This window comes from Hordeum vulgare, chromosome 1H (genome assembly GCF_904849725.1).
Source record: "Hordeum vulgare subsp. vulgare chromosome 1H, MorexV3_pseudomolecules_assembly, whole genome shotgun sequence".
Taxonomy (NCBI): Eukaryota; Viridiplantae; Streptophyta; class Magnoliopsida; order Poales; family Poaceae; genus Hordeum; species Hordeum vulgare.
The window spans coordinates 223,178,455-223,192,286 of NC_058518.1; positions in this window are offsets into that span (position 1 = coordinate 223,178,455).

Genomic DNA, 13,832 nt, shown 5'->3' on the forward strand with positions numbered 1-13,832 from the left:
GCTACTACTATAGTTAGCAGTAGCGCTGGAGGGGGAAGAGCTACTGCTAACTAGACTTACCAGTAGCACCGCCCATACCAGTGCTACTACTAGTTATTAGTTGTAGCGCGATAGCAGTAGCGCTCGGCCCAGCGCTACTACTATAGGATTTTCAAGCGCTACTGGTGCGGCTTTTCCCTAGTAGTGACCTTCTGTCCCGTCCTCGTTGCCCTCGCACGAGGAAGAGCTTTAGTCCCACTCGATCTCTCCTCGCAGTAGCTGAGGCGCACACCTGGGCTCTCGTATATCTTGACGGAGAGCAGGTTGTCCGCCATCATCTTGAAGCGAAGAACGTGCCCATTCCAAAGATTATGGGATCGGGCGAAGCTCTTCCACCCACGGCCGAGGAACAGGAGCCGAGGCCCCGGTTGCTCTACGACCATCAGTATGGCGTCGTTGCCGCAGCCATGCACCCGTAGCCACAGCATCGGGAGCTTCTCTTTGCTCGTCACCTTGGCGAAGGCGATGGGAAGTTGAAGCCGGGTCCTCATGCAGCCTTGCAGTTTGACAAGAAACTCCAACGGAGTCCTTTCAACATGAGTCCACGCGGGAACAAGCCTAGGAGAAGACGGGGGTGCTGGAGTAGCATCCCGCCTTCCCCGGCCACGGCCTCCGCGGCGACCGCGGCCCCTTGCCCCTCCGCCACCTCGGGCGCTCGGGCCGCCCTCCGCGGTTGCGGCCCCTGAAGCTATGGAATGATCCGAACGGGATCCTCTTGCCGCCTTGGCGGCCGATGGTGGTCGCCCTAGTCCCCTAGCCATGGTTAGGGTCGAGCGCCACCTGAAGTTAAAGAAGATACTGCAGAAACAAGCTGGGGATGCTGAGTGTTTCAGGAATTGGATGGACGAGCAAAACCCCCTCGCAAACCTCCCGATTTATAGGGAGAGGCGCGGGGGCTAGCTCTCCTCACTCCAAAAACCGCGGCCCCTCTCGCCCAATCACCCCTGATCACAGGCGAACAGGGAACCGCCCTGCTGCACCAATGCATGCAGGGGCGGGCCCTGCCACGACTACGACCTTTGAGGCCACGATCGCCACTTTCCTGACCGTTACAGTGCATGCCTCACGCATGGCAGTAATGCTTCGGGAGGTGGGACGGCCACTGTGTGCACGCCTCTCCACCTCGCGCTCTTGATGCGTGACGTGGGGCAGGTCCACTTGCAACGGCTCCAAGATGCCAAGCACCCTATCACAGAAGCATGTGCACCACTTTGGGCCTGACCCAATGATGCCTCGCGCACGTGTGTGGCCGACGCCCGGGGACTCCTGTCGATGCACTAGAGAATGGGGTCTCCTGTGCACCAGACTTGTGCATGATCACCAGCAACACACTTGGCGGCAATACACGAAGAAGGACCGGCAGGAAGATACCCCAGGCTTGCCAATACCACACCCCACCAAAGGTGTGAAGAACCAGCCCAGGCTACAAGGCCCCAGTAAGCCCTCCTTGCCGGGAAGACCCACAAGGCCCCGGCAATCCCTCCTTGCCAGGAAGACTTGCAAGGCCCCGACACGTCCAAGGCCCCAACAAGCCCTCCTTGACGGGAAGACGGGCTAGGCCGTAGGCAAGGACGCCGGGCTAACAGCTCCCTTCGTAGATGCTGGTCAGGGGGCCTGACAAGGCATTTACTACCCCTGACACCGCAGTAGATAGATAAGCGGAGAACCCTATTCACTATGCAGCTCGTGAGCACACTGTTGGTGACCCCTTTGCCTATAAAAGGAGGCCCAAAGTTCATTTCTAGTGATTGGACCTTTTTGGGGTTGGACCTTTTGGGGTTTCGACTCTTTTATCACTAGCTAATTACTGTAGCAAATAACCCTATATTAAACACCCAGTACAAACAAAGCAGGAGTAGGGTTTTACGCGCCAAGCGTCCCGAACCTGGGTAAACGACCTTGCCGGTGTTGATCGCTAGTTCCGCTCTTGGCGCCACCTCTCTCTCTCTTTTGATCGATCAAGGGATCCTTAGAGTTTCCCATAGGTGTTGTTTTCCGTACACTCTTGTCCTAATATCATGCTAAGTGTTTGCATGTGTGTCTGCTATCAAGCAGCACCTAAAGAGTGTCATCTATTGGCTTTGAAAAGGATAGTGAGATACCTTATACATACACCAAACTTTGGCATATGGTATCCCAAGGGATCTTCTTTTGATCTTGTTGGCTATTCCGACTCGGACTATGCTGGAGACAAGGTTGATAGAAAATCTACCTCAGGTACATGTCAATTTCTTTGGAGATCTCCTGTCTCTTAGACATCCAAGAAACAAAAAACTGTATCCTTGTCAACTGCCGAAGCTGAATACATTGCCGCTGGATCATGTTGTGCTCAATTACTATGGATGTCTCAAACGCTAAAAGATTATGGCATTCATGTTAGAAAAGTCACTCTTTGTGTGACAATGAAAGTGCTATTAAGATTGCATATAATCATGTGCAACATTCAAGAACCAAACACATCCAAGTGCGACATCATTTCATCCGTGATCATGTTGCCAAAGGACGTATTGATCTCAGGCATGTCGTCCCGACAAACAGCTGGCTGCCATTTTAACCAAACCACTTGATGAGAAAGTGTTCTATCATTTGAGAAGTGAGCTGAACATGATTGATGCTTCAAACTTGAGCTAGACTCACTCGGATGCATGCAAGGGCATGAGCTTGACTGATTGTTCCTTAATGCCATTGATATGACTATCTTACGTCTTGGAAACTATGCTCCCTTGTATTGCATCTAACCTTTTGTAGGTACTTGGCAGAAATACACTCCAGAAGATTGCAAATGAACACCATCAAAAGAAATCTTGATGTGGCCAAGTGTCAACAACCTTTTCTTCGTAGATGAAGGAAGAAGACAACAAAATCATATCCTTGACAAATCTACGAAATTGAATTTCACTCATGTCATTTGGATATATTATGTTCTACCTTGCGTGACTAACCATTGTAGGTGAAAAGTGAACCAAAATGTCATGGAATGCTCCCAACTCAAGATGATCATCATCAAACATTGACATCCACAACAAGTTCACCTACATGCCACGTCATCAACATCATTCGAAGGTATGTACTCATATCCTTCATAAAGCTCTACACCAATTCAGGGTGTACAACAACTCAAGTGATATGAAGACATTGGAATGCTTAATCGAAAAATGGCAACCCCATTTCACGCTTGACGATGAGTATGACCTATGATCAAGCATCCTTGCATGACTCCTCAAGTCAAATACTCTAATATAGGTGACCTAGACACCGCCCCACATCTAGATGAATAATATCGTACGGTTCACATTTGATCTTTCACATTCTTAGAACCATTCCACTCTCATATATATGTGTGTATTATCAAAAAAATGTCTTTTAGTCTTCCTACTTTTGTTTAACTGTCTCAATTAGAATTATCATTCTTTTGGACTCTTGACCTTTTGAAATAATTCTTTCAATCAGCCCATTTTCTGTTAAAGAGTTAACTATCATTGCAACTCAGTTTCACCGACCTTGGGAAACTCGGTCCAACCGATTTCTCCAAGAGGCCTAAGTATAAATCTCGGTTTTTCTAAATCATTATGCCTCGGTGACAACGACTTTTCTGACTTTGTTGCTCTGATAATTTTTCCGGACTATTGTCTTACAAGGAGACAACTTCTCCACGGGGGGGGGGGGAATCTCAGTGATCCCATGCAATATAAGAGTGAGAATCCTCTAGGATCCCTAACTTAGGGGGAGATCATTCAAGGAACTATTATCCATACCTAAGGACGAAAACATTCAACGAACCTTACAAAATAGCTAAGGGGAGAAAAGACAAATTCTAGGAACCCTTACAAGATAGAGAAGTATCAAGAATCATATTTATTCTCTCAATGAATCCTTACCCTCTGACCTTTCTTTTTGGTAATTGTGCCAAAGGTGGAGAAATATCAAAATATCATCAAAGCTTCCATTCACTGAACCTATTTATAGGGGAGAAATACTATCATATATTATCGAGAAGCTTATATAAAAGACGGAGAAACAACACTAAGGGGAGATACTTGTACCAAACCCTACACATTAAGGGGGAGAGAGATAAATACTGTAACTGGCTTTATTAATTTGAACATATTTCCCTACCTACTCCCAATAGCTACATGCCATGATTCAGGGGGAGAGGAAACCTTATATACTCATTTTAGCGGAGAAAAAGTTCATGTTCCTTGGAGACATATTGTTTCATCAAATCCTATCTTAAATATGTCTTTAATCTCTTGGTACTTTTGAATTTCTTTTGCATCTTTACAACAGGATACTCTTGTGTTATCTAACATTTGTTTTCCCAAGTGTACTCCTATGTCAAGACGCTCAAGATCCTCAAGGTAAGTATATGCATCATGTCCTTATACATGATGAGCTCTTGTTTCTTGCACATATTGTTTGCGAGAGGGATTCTTGAACATGGAAGTCCTTCATTCACATATGTTTGTTGCATATAGCCAAGATTCCTATGACTTGTCTTGTCCTTCTACCTTGTGTGTGTCCATGCATTCCAAAGCATCTATCCTTTACAGGGATTGCACACATTTAGGGGGATCTTGTACTAGTCATATTTCCTTCAAAGCTGTCATGTCCTTATGAGTATCTTTATTTGAAGCTTTGATTGTATGTTGTCATCAATTATCAAAAAGGGGGACATTGAAAGCCCATATGTTCCCTTGGTGATTTTGATAATTCATGACAACATACATTGTCTCTTGGACTAACACTTTTACCTAGATATTTCAGGATTAGTCCAGGGAGAACTATGGCTTATGGTTTATGTGGAGATGCCCCATGATGCAAGAAAGGAATAATATTGGCTCAAGCTTCCAGGTAGAAGACTCTTCATTTTATATTTGTGAGAAATCACTTTTGAGTCCATAGGAAAGCCAATACTATTAAAAGGGGGTGAGGTAGTAAAATGAACTTATTGCTCGAATGCTCAATATTAGCCACCAAAACACTCAGTCATTTTTCCCACATATCCACTCTGTCAAGTTCCACATTCACAAATTCCGTGTCACCGGAATTTCGAAATCGTACCCACGTAGTTTGAACCTCGGATAGAACCCTATCCATTCCCACCAAATCGGTGCAACCAAAACTGCATCGGTCCTACCGAGTTTAGTGTGACCAACATTTTGTCGCTATGATACACAAAATCGAAATTTTTGACTTTGAGTATCATTGCCACCGAGTTTGGTCATGTGACCGTTATTCACCTTTTCGGTGCCACCGAGTTCTATATATCTGTCTCACCGAGATTCAAAAGTTCACACCTTTAGTACTAGTCGGTACCACCAAGTTGTCCACTTCGGTGTCACCAAGTTTGCACTTTTGTGTGTAATGGTTGGATTTTGGCTACTGCCTGTATATACCCCTTCACCCACCTCTCATTTGTGGGAGAAGCACTCAGAACACACACTTCAGTTCTAGATCCATTTTCTGAGAGAGAACCACCTACTCATGTGTTGAGACCAAGATATTCCAATCCAATCATTTGAAACTTGATCTCTAGCCTCCCCAAACTGCTTTCCACCAAATCAACCTCTCCTACCCATTCATATTCTGTGAAAGAGTGATTTGTGTTGAGGAGACTATCTTTAGAAGCACAAGAGCAAGGAGTTCATTGATCTACCACATCTATTAGTTAGGTGTCGCTTGGGAGCCTCCTACTTCGTGTTGTGGAGTTGAACCAAGATGTTTGTAAGGGCAAGGAGATCGCGTAATTCGTGCAGATCTACCGTGAGTAAGGCTAGTCCTCCGTGGACGTAAGACATGGTGGGATAGACAAGGCCGCTTTTTGTGGACCCTCCATGGCTGGAGCCCTCCGTGGGTTTAAGTCTCCACTAACATGGACGTATGATGGTGCCACCTATCGGAACCATGCCAAAATTGCCGTGTCAACCTCATGCGTGTGATCTCCCTACCTTACTCCTCTACATTAGACTTGCATGTTGTACATTCCGCTGCCATACTCTTAGAACTGCATGTGTAGGGTTACTTGGATTTGTTACAACTGCTAGATTTCTTCCTTCTTTGAAATTTGCTTAGGCTAGAATTTTGATCTTCACAAGTAGTCTATTCACCCCCCCCCCTCTAGACACATCTTCTATCAATCCCTCAATAACACTGGTGCGATTACTCTAGCCAAGGAACCAAGGTTTCACAAGAGAACCAGACACATAAAGTGACGCTTCTATGCCTCCGTGATTACATCAAGGAGGAGGACATAAATATTTGCAAAGTGAACACGCATCTGAATGTAGAAGATCCACTGACTAAACCTCTTCCACGAGCAAAACATGATCAACACCAGAATTGTATGGGTGTTAGATTTGTTATATTGCAAATTACATAGAGATGTGAAGCTAGATTATTGACTCTAGTGCAAGTGGGAGACTGTTGGGAATATTCCGTAGAGGCAATAATAAAATAGTTTTTATTATATTTCCTGTTTCAATATAATCGTTTATTATCCATGCTATTATTATATTGAATGGAAACACAAATACATGTGTGGATATATAGACAAAACAATGTCCCCGGTGAGCCTCTAGTTGACTAGCTCGTTGATCAAAGATGGTTGAGGTTTCCTAGACATAGACAAGTGTTGCCACTTGATAACGGGATCACATCATTTGGAGAATGATGTGATGGACAAGACCCAAACTATAAACATAGCATGTGATCGTGTCATTTTGTTGATATTGGTTTCTACATGTCAAGTATACATTCCTATGACCATGAGATCATGTAACTCACTGACACCGGAGGAATGTCTTGTGTGTATCAGATGTCGCAACGTAACTGTGTGACTATAAAGGTGCTCTACAGGTATCTCCGAAGGTGTCCGTTGAGTTAGCATGGATGAAGTCTGGGATTTGTCACTCCGTATGACGGAGAGGTATCATGGGGCACACTCGGTAATATAACATCACAAACAAGCCTTGCAAGCAATGTGACTAAAGAGTTAGCCACGAGATCTTTCATTATGGAACGAGTAATGAGATTGAAATAGGTATGGAGATATTGATGATCGAATCTCGTGTTGATAACATACCAAAGCACAAAGGGAATGATATACGAGATTAACTCAATCCCTGACATAGAGATTCAACCGATAAAATCTTCATAGAATATGTAGGATCCAATATTGGCATCCAGGTCCGCTATTGTATATTGACCAGAGAGTGTCTCGGTCATGTCTAGATAGTTCTCGAACCCGCATGGTCTGCACACTTGAGGTTCGGTGACGTTTCGGTATAGTTGAATTACTGATGTTGATAAGTAAATGTTGTTCGGAGTCCCGGATGAGATCGCGGACATCACGAGGGTTTCTGTAATGGTCCGGAGACAAAGATTGATATACCGGAAGTATCTATTTGGCTTCCGGAAGGTTTTTGGGCATTACCGGTAAGTGCCGGGAGTGACGTATGGGTTCTGGAGTTCCACTAGGAGGGGTCACCCACCCAGGAGAAAACCAAAGAGGCCCAAGGGTGGCGCTCCAGACCTTAGTGGGTTGGTAGTGAGCCCAAGAAGGCCATTTCGGCCAAAAGAAGGAGAAAGGAAAGGAGAGGAGGCTAAATCGAATTGGGGAAAGAGGACTCCTCCTTCCAAGTTGTGTTGGAGGACTCCTCCCTCTCCTCTTGCGCCGGTCGACCCTAGGGTTTTTTATCCTAGGGCTCCACCCCTTCATCCCACCTATATATTGGAGGTGAGAGAGGCTTTTGGCTCCCCAAGCCATAGTGCAGCCCTCTCTCCCTCCACCACTTCGTGACACCCTGCTACTGCAACAAAAGACCTTCCAATGGCACCAGAAATAGGTGTGTCGACGGCACCAGGAATCCTTCTGCTACGGCTACGCCTTAAGGGACTTCCTAGGCAAATATGCAAAGGATTTCCCATGTGGCCTTGGAGCCTTGTGTTGGTGTTCCCTCGAAGCGGAAAGGGTGATGCAGCGCAGCGGTGGTAAGTATTTCCCTCAGTTTGAGAACCAAGGTATCGATCCAGTGAAGGAGTATCGCAAGAGCCTGCACAAACACAAAAAGCTTGCTCCCAACGCTTTGAAGGGGTTGTCAATCCCTTATAGATTGTTTGCCAAGTGAGAACTGAAAGCAAAAAAGTAACAAAGCAAAATAAAAGCAAAAGTGGAAACGATAGGTGTGAATAGACCCGGGGGCTGTAGTGTTTACTAGTGGCTTCTCTCATGAAAGCAAGTAGACGGTGGGTGAACAAATTACTGTCGAGCAATTGATAGAACCGCGCAAAGTCGTGACGTCATCTATGGCAATGATTATATCTATAGGCATCACATCCAAAACAAGTAGACCGATACTTTCTGCATCTACTACTATTACTCCACACGTCGACCGCTATCCAGCATGCATCTAGTGTATTAAGTACAAAAGAACATAGTAACGCCTTAAGCAAGATGACATGATGTAGATGGACAATCTCATATCTACGACAGAGCCCACCTTCTTACCCTTGATGGCAACTACTCAATATGTGCCTTGCTGCCCCTACTATCACTGGGAAAGGTCACCACACGGTAAGAACCCAAAACCAAGCACTTCTCCCATTGCAAGAATCATAGATATAGTTGGCCAAACAAAACCCAAGACTCGGAGAGACTTACAAGGATATCAAAGCATGCATATAAGAAATGAGCAAAGACTCAAATAGATATCATAGATAATCTGATCACAAATCCACAATTCATCGGATCTCGACAAACACACCGCCAAAGAAGATTACATCGGATAGATCTCCATGGAGATCATGGAGTGAAGATCCAAGAGAGAGAAGAAGCCATCTAGCTACTAACTACGGGCCCGTAGGTCTGAAGTGAACTACTCACGAGTCATTGGAGGGGCGATGATGATGATGAAGAAGCCCTCCAACTCCAAAGTCCCCTCCGGCAGGGCACCGGGAAGGGTCTCCAGATGAGGTCTCGCGGAAAGGGAAGCTTGCGGCGGCGGAAAAGTATTTTCGTGGATCCCTTGATTTTTTTCTGATTTTTAGGGAATATATAGGCGCAAGATCTAGGTCAGGGGGGCGCCAAGGAGGCCACAAGCCTGCCCACCGTCGCCTCCCCCTGGTGGCGGAGTGGGGTCTTGTGGGCTCCCTGTAGCCCTCTTGGCTTGGCCCACAGGCCCCCTGATCTTTTTCCATTCAGGAAAAAATCATTTCGGGGATTTTATTCCGTTTGGACTCCGTTCCAAAATCACATCTGAAAAGAGCCAAAAACACAAAAAAACAGGAACTGGCACTTGGCACTGAATTAATAAGTTAGTCCCAAAAAATATTAAAAAAGGTACATAAAACTTCCAAAGATGACAAGATAACAGCATGAAACCATAAAAAATTATAGATATGTTTGAGACGTATCACACCCCGCAGCTAGTTTGGTACGGCACGACAAAGCCCTGTCGGAGTAGCTCCACCACCATCACCGCCATGCCGTCATGCTGCCGGAGAATTCAGCTGCCTCTTCGTCTCTCTTGCTGGATCAAGAAGGTGGAGATCATCATCAAGTTGTATGTGTGCTGAATGCGGAGGTGCCATCCGTTCGGTTCTAGATCGGGACAGAGTTCGTGGGACGCTTGCCACTCGGATCGCGAAGAAGTTCGACTACATCAATCACGTTTCTTAACGCTTCCCCCTTAGCGATCTACAAGGGTATGTGGATCCGATATCCCCTCTCGTAGATGATCATCACCATGATAGGTTTTGTGTGTGTGTTGGAAAAATTTTGTTTCCCATGTGACGTTCCCCAACACCTATACAAATTACCATTGTATTTGGTGTGTTGGGGATACAAGAGAAATTTTATTATTTGGTTGCAAGGTTTTTTGAGAGAGGCCATCTTCATCCTACACCTCCCATGGATTGGTAATCCTTAGGTCATCCACTTGAGAGAAATTTTCTACTATCCTACAAAACTTTGTGCTTGGAGGCCCAACACGAGTCTACAAGAACAAGTTGTGTAGTGAACATCAAGCTCTTTTGTGGCGTCGTTAGCGGGGAGGTGAGTGCTTGAAATTATATCTTTAGATCTTGTAATTGATTTTTTTAGTTTCTTGTTTTATCACTAATTTGGTTTACAAAAGGAAAATTACAAAAAAAATGGAATTGAGGTGGTCTCATATTGTTCATCTTTATCTTGTCTTCATTAAAATGATGGAAAGGAAAAGTGTGCTCAATTGTTAATGGAAGATTTTATGAAAATGTTTAATGTGAATTCCTTGAATGATGAGCATGATAGAAATATTGTTAGTATGAATTCTCCGAATATCCATAATGCTAATGAAATGCAAATCCACAAGCTTGGGGATGCTATGTTTGATGAAGTGATATTTTTAGTCCCCCAAGTTTAATGAGCAAATTTATTATGATGAAAGCATGCCTCCTATTTATGATGATTATATTGATGAGAGTGAGTTCGAATGAGTGTCAACTCTCTGTACTAATGATCCCACCATTTTGGAGGGTGTTGAATCTTTTCATAATGATAAAAGTGGATTTGTGGAGGTCGTGACTGTTGGGGAACGTTGCATGGGAAACAAAAAATTTCCCACGCGCACGAAGACCTATCATGGTGATGTCCATCTACGAGAGGAGATGAGTGATCTACGTACCCTTGTAGAACGTACAACAGAAGCGTTAGAGAACGCGGTTGATGTAGTGGAACATCCTCACGTCCCTCGATCCGCCCCGCGAACAATCCCGCGATCAGTCCCACGATCTAGTACCGAACGGACGGCACCTCCGCGTTCAGCACACGTACAGCTCGACGATGATCTCGGCCTTCTTGATCCAGCAAGAGAGACGGAGAGGTAGAAGAGTTCTCCGGCAGCGTGACGGCGCTCCGGAGGTTTGTGATGACCTTGTCTCATCAGGGCTCCGCCCGAGCTCCGCAGAAACGCGATCTAGAGGAAAAACTATGGAGGTATGTGGTCGGGCAGCCGTGAGAAAGTCATCTCAAATCTGCCCTAAAAGCTCCATATATATAGGAGGAGCGAGGGGGACCTTGCCTTGGGGTCCAAGGGACCCTCAAGGGGTCGGCCGAGCCAAGGGGGGGAGGACTCCCCCCCCCAAACCGAGTTGGACTTGGTTTGGTGGGAGGAGTCCCCCTCCCTTCCCACTTCCTCCCTCTTTTTTTTTCTTTTCCTTTGATTTCTTTTTCTTGGTGCATAGGCCCCCTTGGGGCTGTCCCACCAGCCCACTAAGGGCTGGTGTGTCTCCCCAAAGCCTATGGGCTTCTCCGGGGTGGGTTGCCCCCCCCCCCCCCCGGTGAACTCCCGAAACCCATTCGTCATTCCCGGTACATTCCCGGTAACTCCGAAAACCTTCCGGTAATCAAATGAGGTCATCCTATATATCAATCTTCGTTTCCGGACCATTCCGGAAACCCTCGTGACGTCCGTGATCTCATCCGGGACTCCGAACAACATTCGGTAACCAACCATATAACTCAAATACGCATAAAACAACGTCGAACCTTAAGTGTGCAGACCCTGCGGGTTCGAGAACTATGTAGACATGACCCGAGAGACTCCTCGGTCAATATCCAATAGCGGGACCTGGATGCCCATATTGGATCCTACATATTCTACGAAGATCTTATCGTTTGAACCTCAGTGCCAAGGATTCGTATAATCCCGTATGTCATTCCCTTTGTCCTTCGGTATGTTACTTGCCCGAGATTCGATCGTCGGTATCCGCATACCTATTTCAATCTCGTTTACCGGCAAGTCTCTTTACTCGTTCCGTAATACAAGATCCCGCAACTTACACTAAGTTACATTGCTTGCAAGGCTTATGTGTGATGTTGTATTACCGAGTGGGCCCCGAGATACCTCTCCGTCACACGGAGTGAAAAATCCCAGTCTTGATCCATACTAACTCAACTAACACCTTCGGAGATACCTGTAGAGCATCTTTATAGTCACCCAGTTACGTTGCGACGTTTGATACACACAAAGCATTCCTCCGGTGTCAGTGAGTTATATGATCTCATGGTCATAGGAATAAATACTTGACACGCAGAAAACAGTAGCAATAAAATGACACGATCAACATGCTACGTCTATTAGTTTGGGTCTAGTCCATCATGTGATTCTCCCAATGACGTGATCCAGTTATCAAGCAACAACACCTTGTTCATAATCAGAAGACACTGACTATCATCGATCAACTGGCTAGCCAACTAGAGGCATGCTAGGGACGGTGTTTTGTCTATGTATCCACACATGTAAATGAGTCTTCATTCAATACAATTATAGCATGGATAATAAACTATTATCTTGATACAGGAATTATAATAATAACTATACATTTATTATTGCCTCTAGGGCATAATTCCAACAGTGACTTTATTTAGTGATCAGTCCACTATTTTGGAAGAGCTTTCAATTGACTATGACAAAAAGGTTGCTATCTATGATGATTATTGTGATGGCGTGTATGCTATAAAGAGTAATAATAACCATGAAAATGTCATCATGATTTTAATTTTCAATTGGATTATGCCACTCAAGTATCACATGATAGTTATTTTGTTGAGTTTGCTCCCACTATTATGAATTAGAAGAGTTTTGCTTGTGTGGAGAGTAATAAAAAAATTATGCTTTTGCATCATGAAAAGAATGTTGTATGTGATCGTTATATTGTTGAATTCCTTCATGATGCTACTGAAAATTATTATGAGGGGCGAACATATGGTTGTAGGAATTGCAATAATATCAAATTTCATCCCTGTGTGTTCAAAGTTTCAATGTCATGCTTATTTTTCCATCTTATGCTATTTGATTCTTGCTCCAATAAATTATTTGCTAACAAAATCCCTATGCATAGTACGTGGATTAGATTAAAATGTGCTCGCCATGTGATTCATGATGCTCTTTTGCATGCTTCAACTATTATTCCTATACGAGCATCATTGAAATCATCATGCCTAGCTGAAAGGCATAAAAGAAAAGCGCTTGTTGGGCGACAAGCCAATATTTACCCTAGCTAAAAGTGCCAAGTAAAGCCTTTGGGATAGTGTGGATACTTGTTTGTTTGAATCTGTGCAAAAACAGAAACATTTGCGTCCAGTGTAGAATTTCTATGATTTTACTAGAGTGACAAAAATTCTGAATTTCTTACACAGTTTTGGTATGAAAAATCACTAGGCTTTCCTAATTTTTCAGAATTTTTAGAGTCAGGGAAGTATGGTTTTAATGCAGATCTTCAGAGACTGTTCTGTTTTTGACATATTCTGTTTTGTGTGCATAGTTTGCTTGTTCTAGTGCTTCCATAGCTTATACTGAGTGATATAAAATATGGGAATGATAGAATATAGTAGTTATTATGGGAGAGAAATTATGAATCTTGTCTTGGCATTACCTAAGTGAATGATCTATATTTATCATACTAACCCATCTCACGAAGTTCCGTTAAGTTTCGTGTGATTGAAGTTTTCATGTTTTGGGTGAGATGCCACTATGAGATAATAAGGAGAAGCAAGAACCTAAGCTTGGGGATTCCCAACGCACCACCAAGGTAATATCTAAGGAAGACTCAAGCGCCTAAGCTTGGGATGCCCCGGCAGGCATCTCCTCTTTCATTTCCAATATTATCGGTATATATCTTACTATGAGCTATATTTTTATTCGTCACATGATATGTGTTTTGCTTGGACCAGCATTTTATTTTGTTACCCTCTGTTATAGCTTCTTTATTATCTATTTTTCAATAAAAAGTTCCAATAATTGCATTTAGAATGC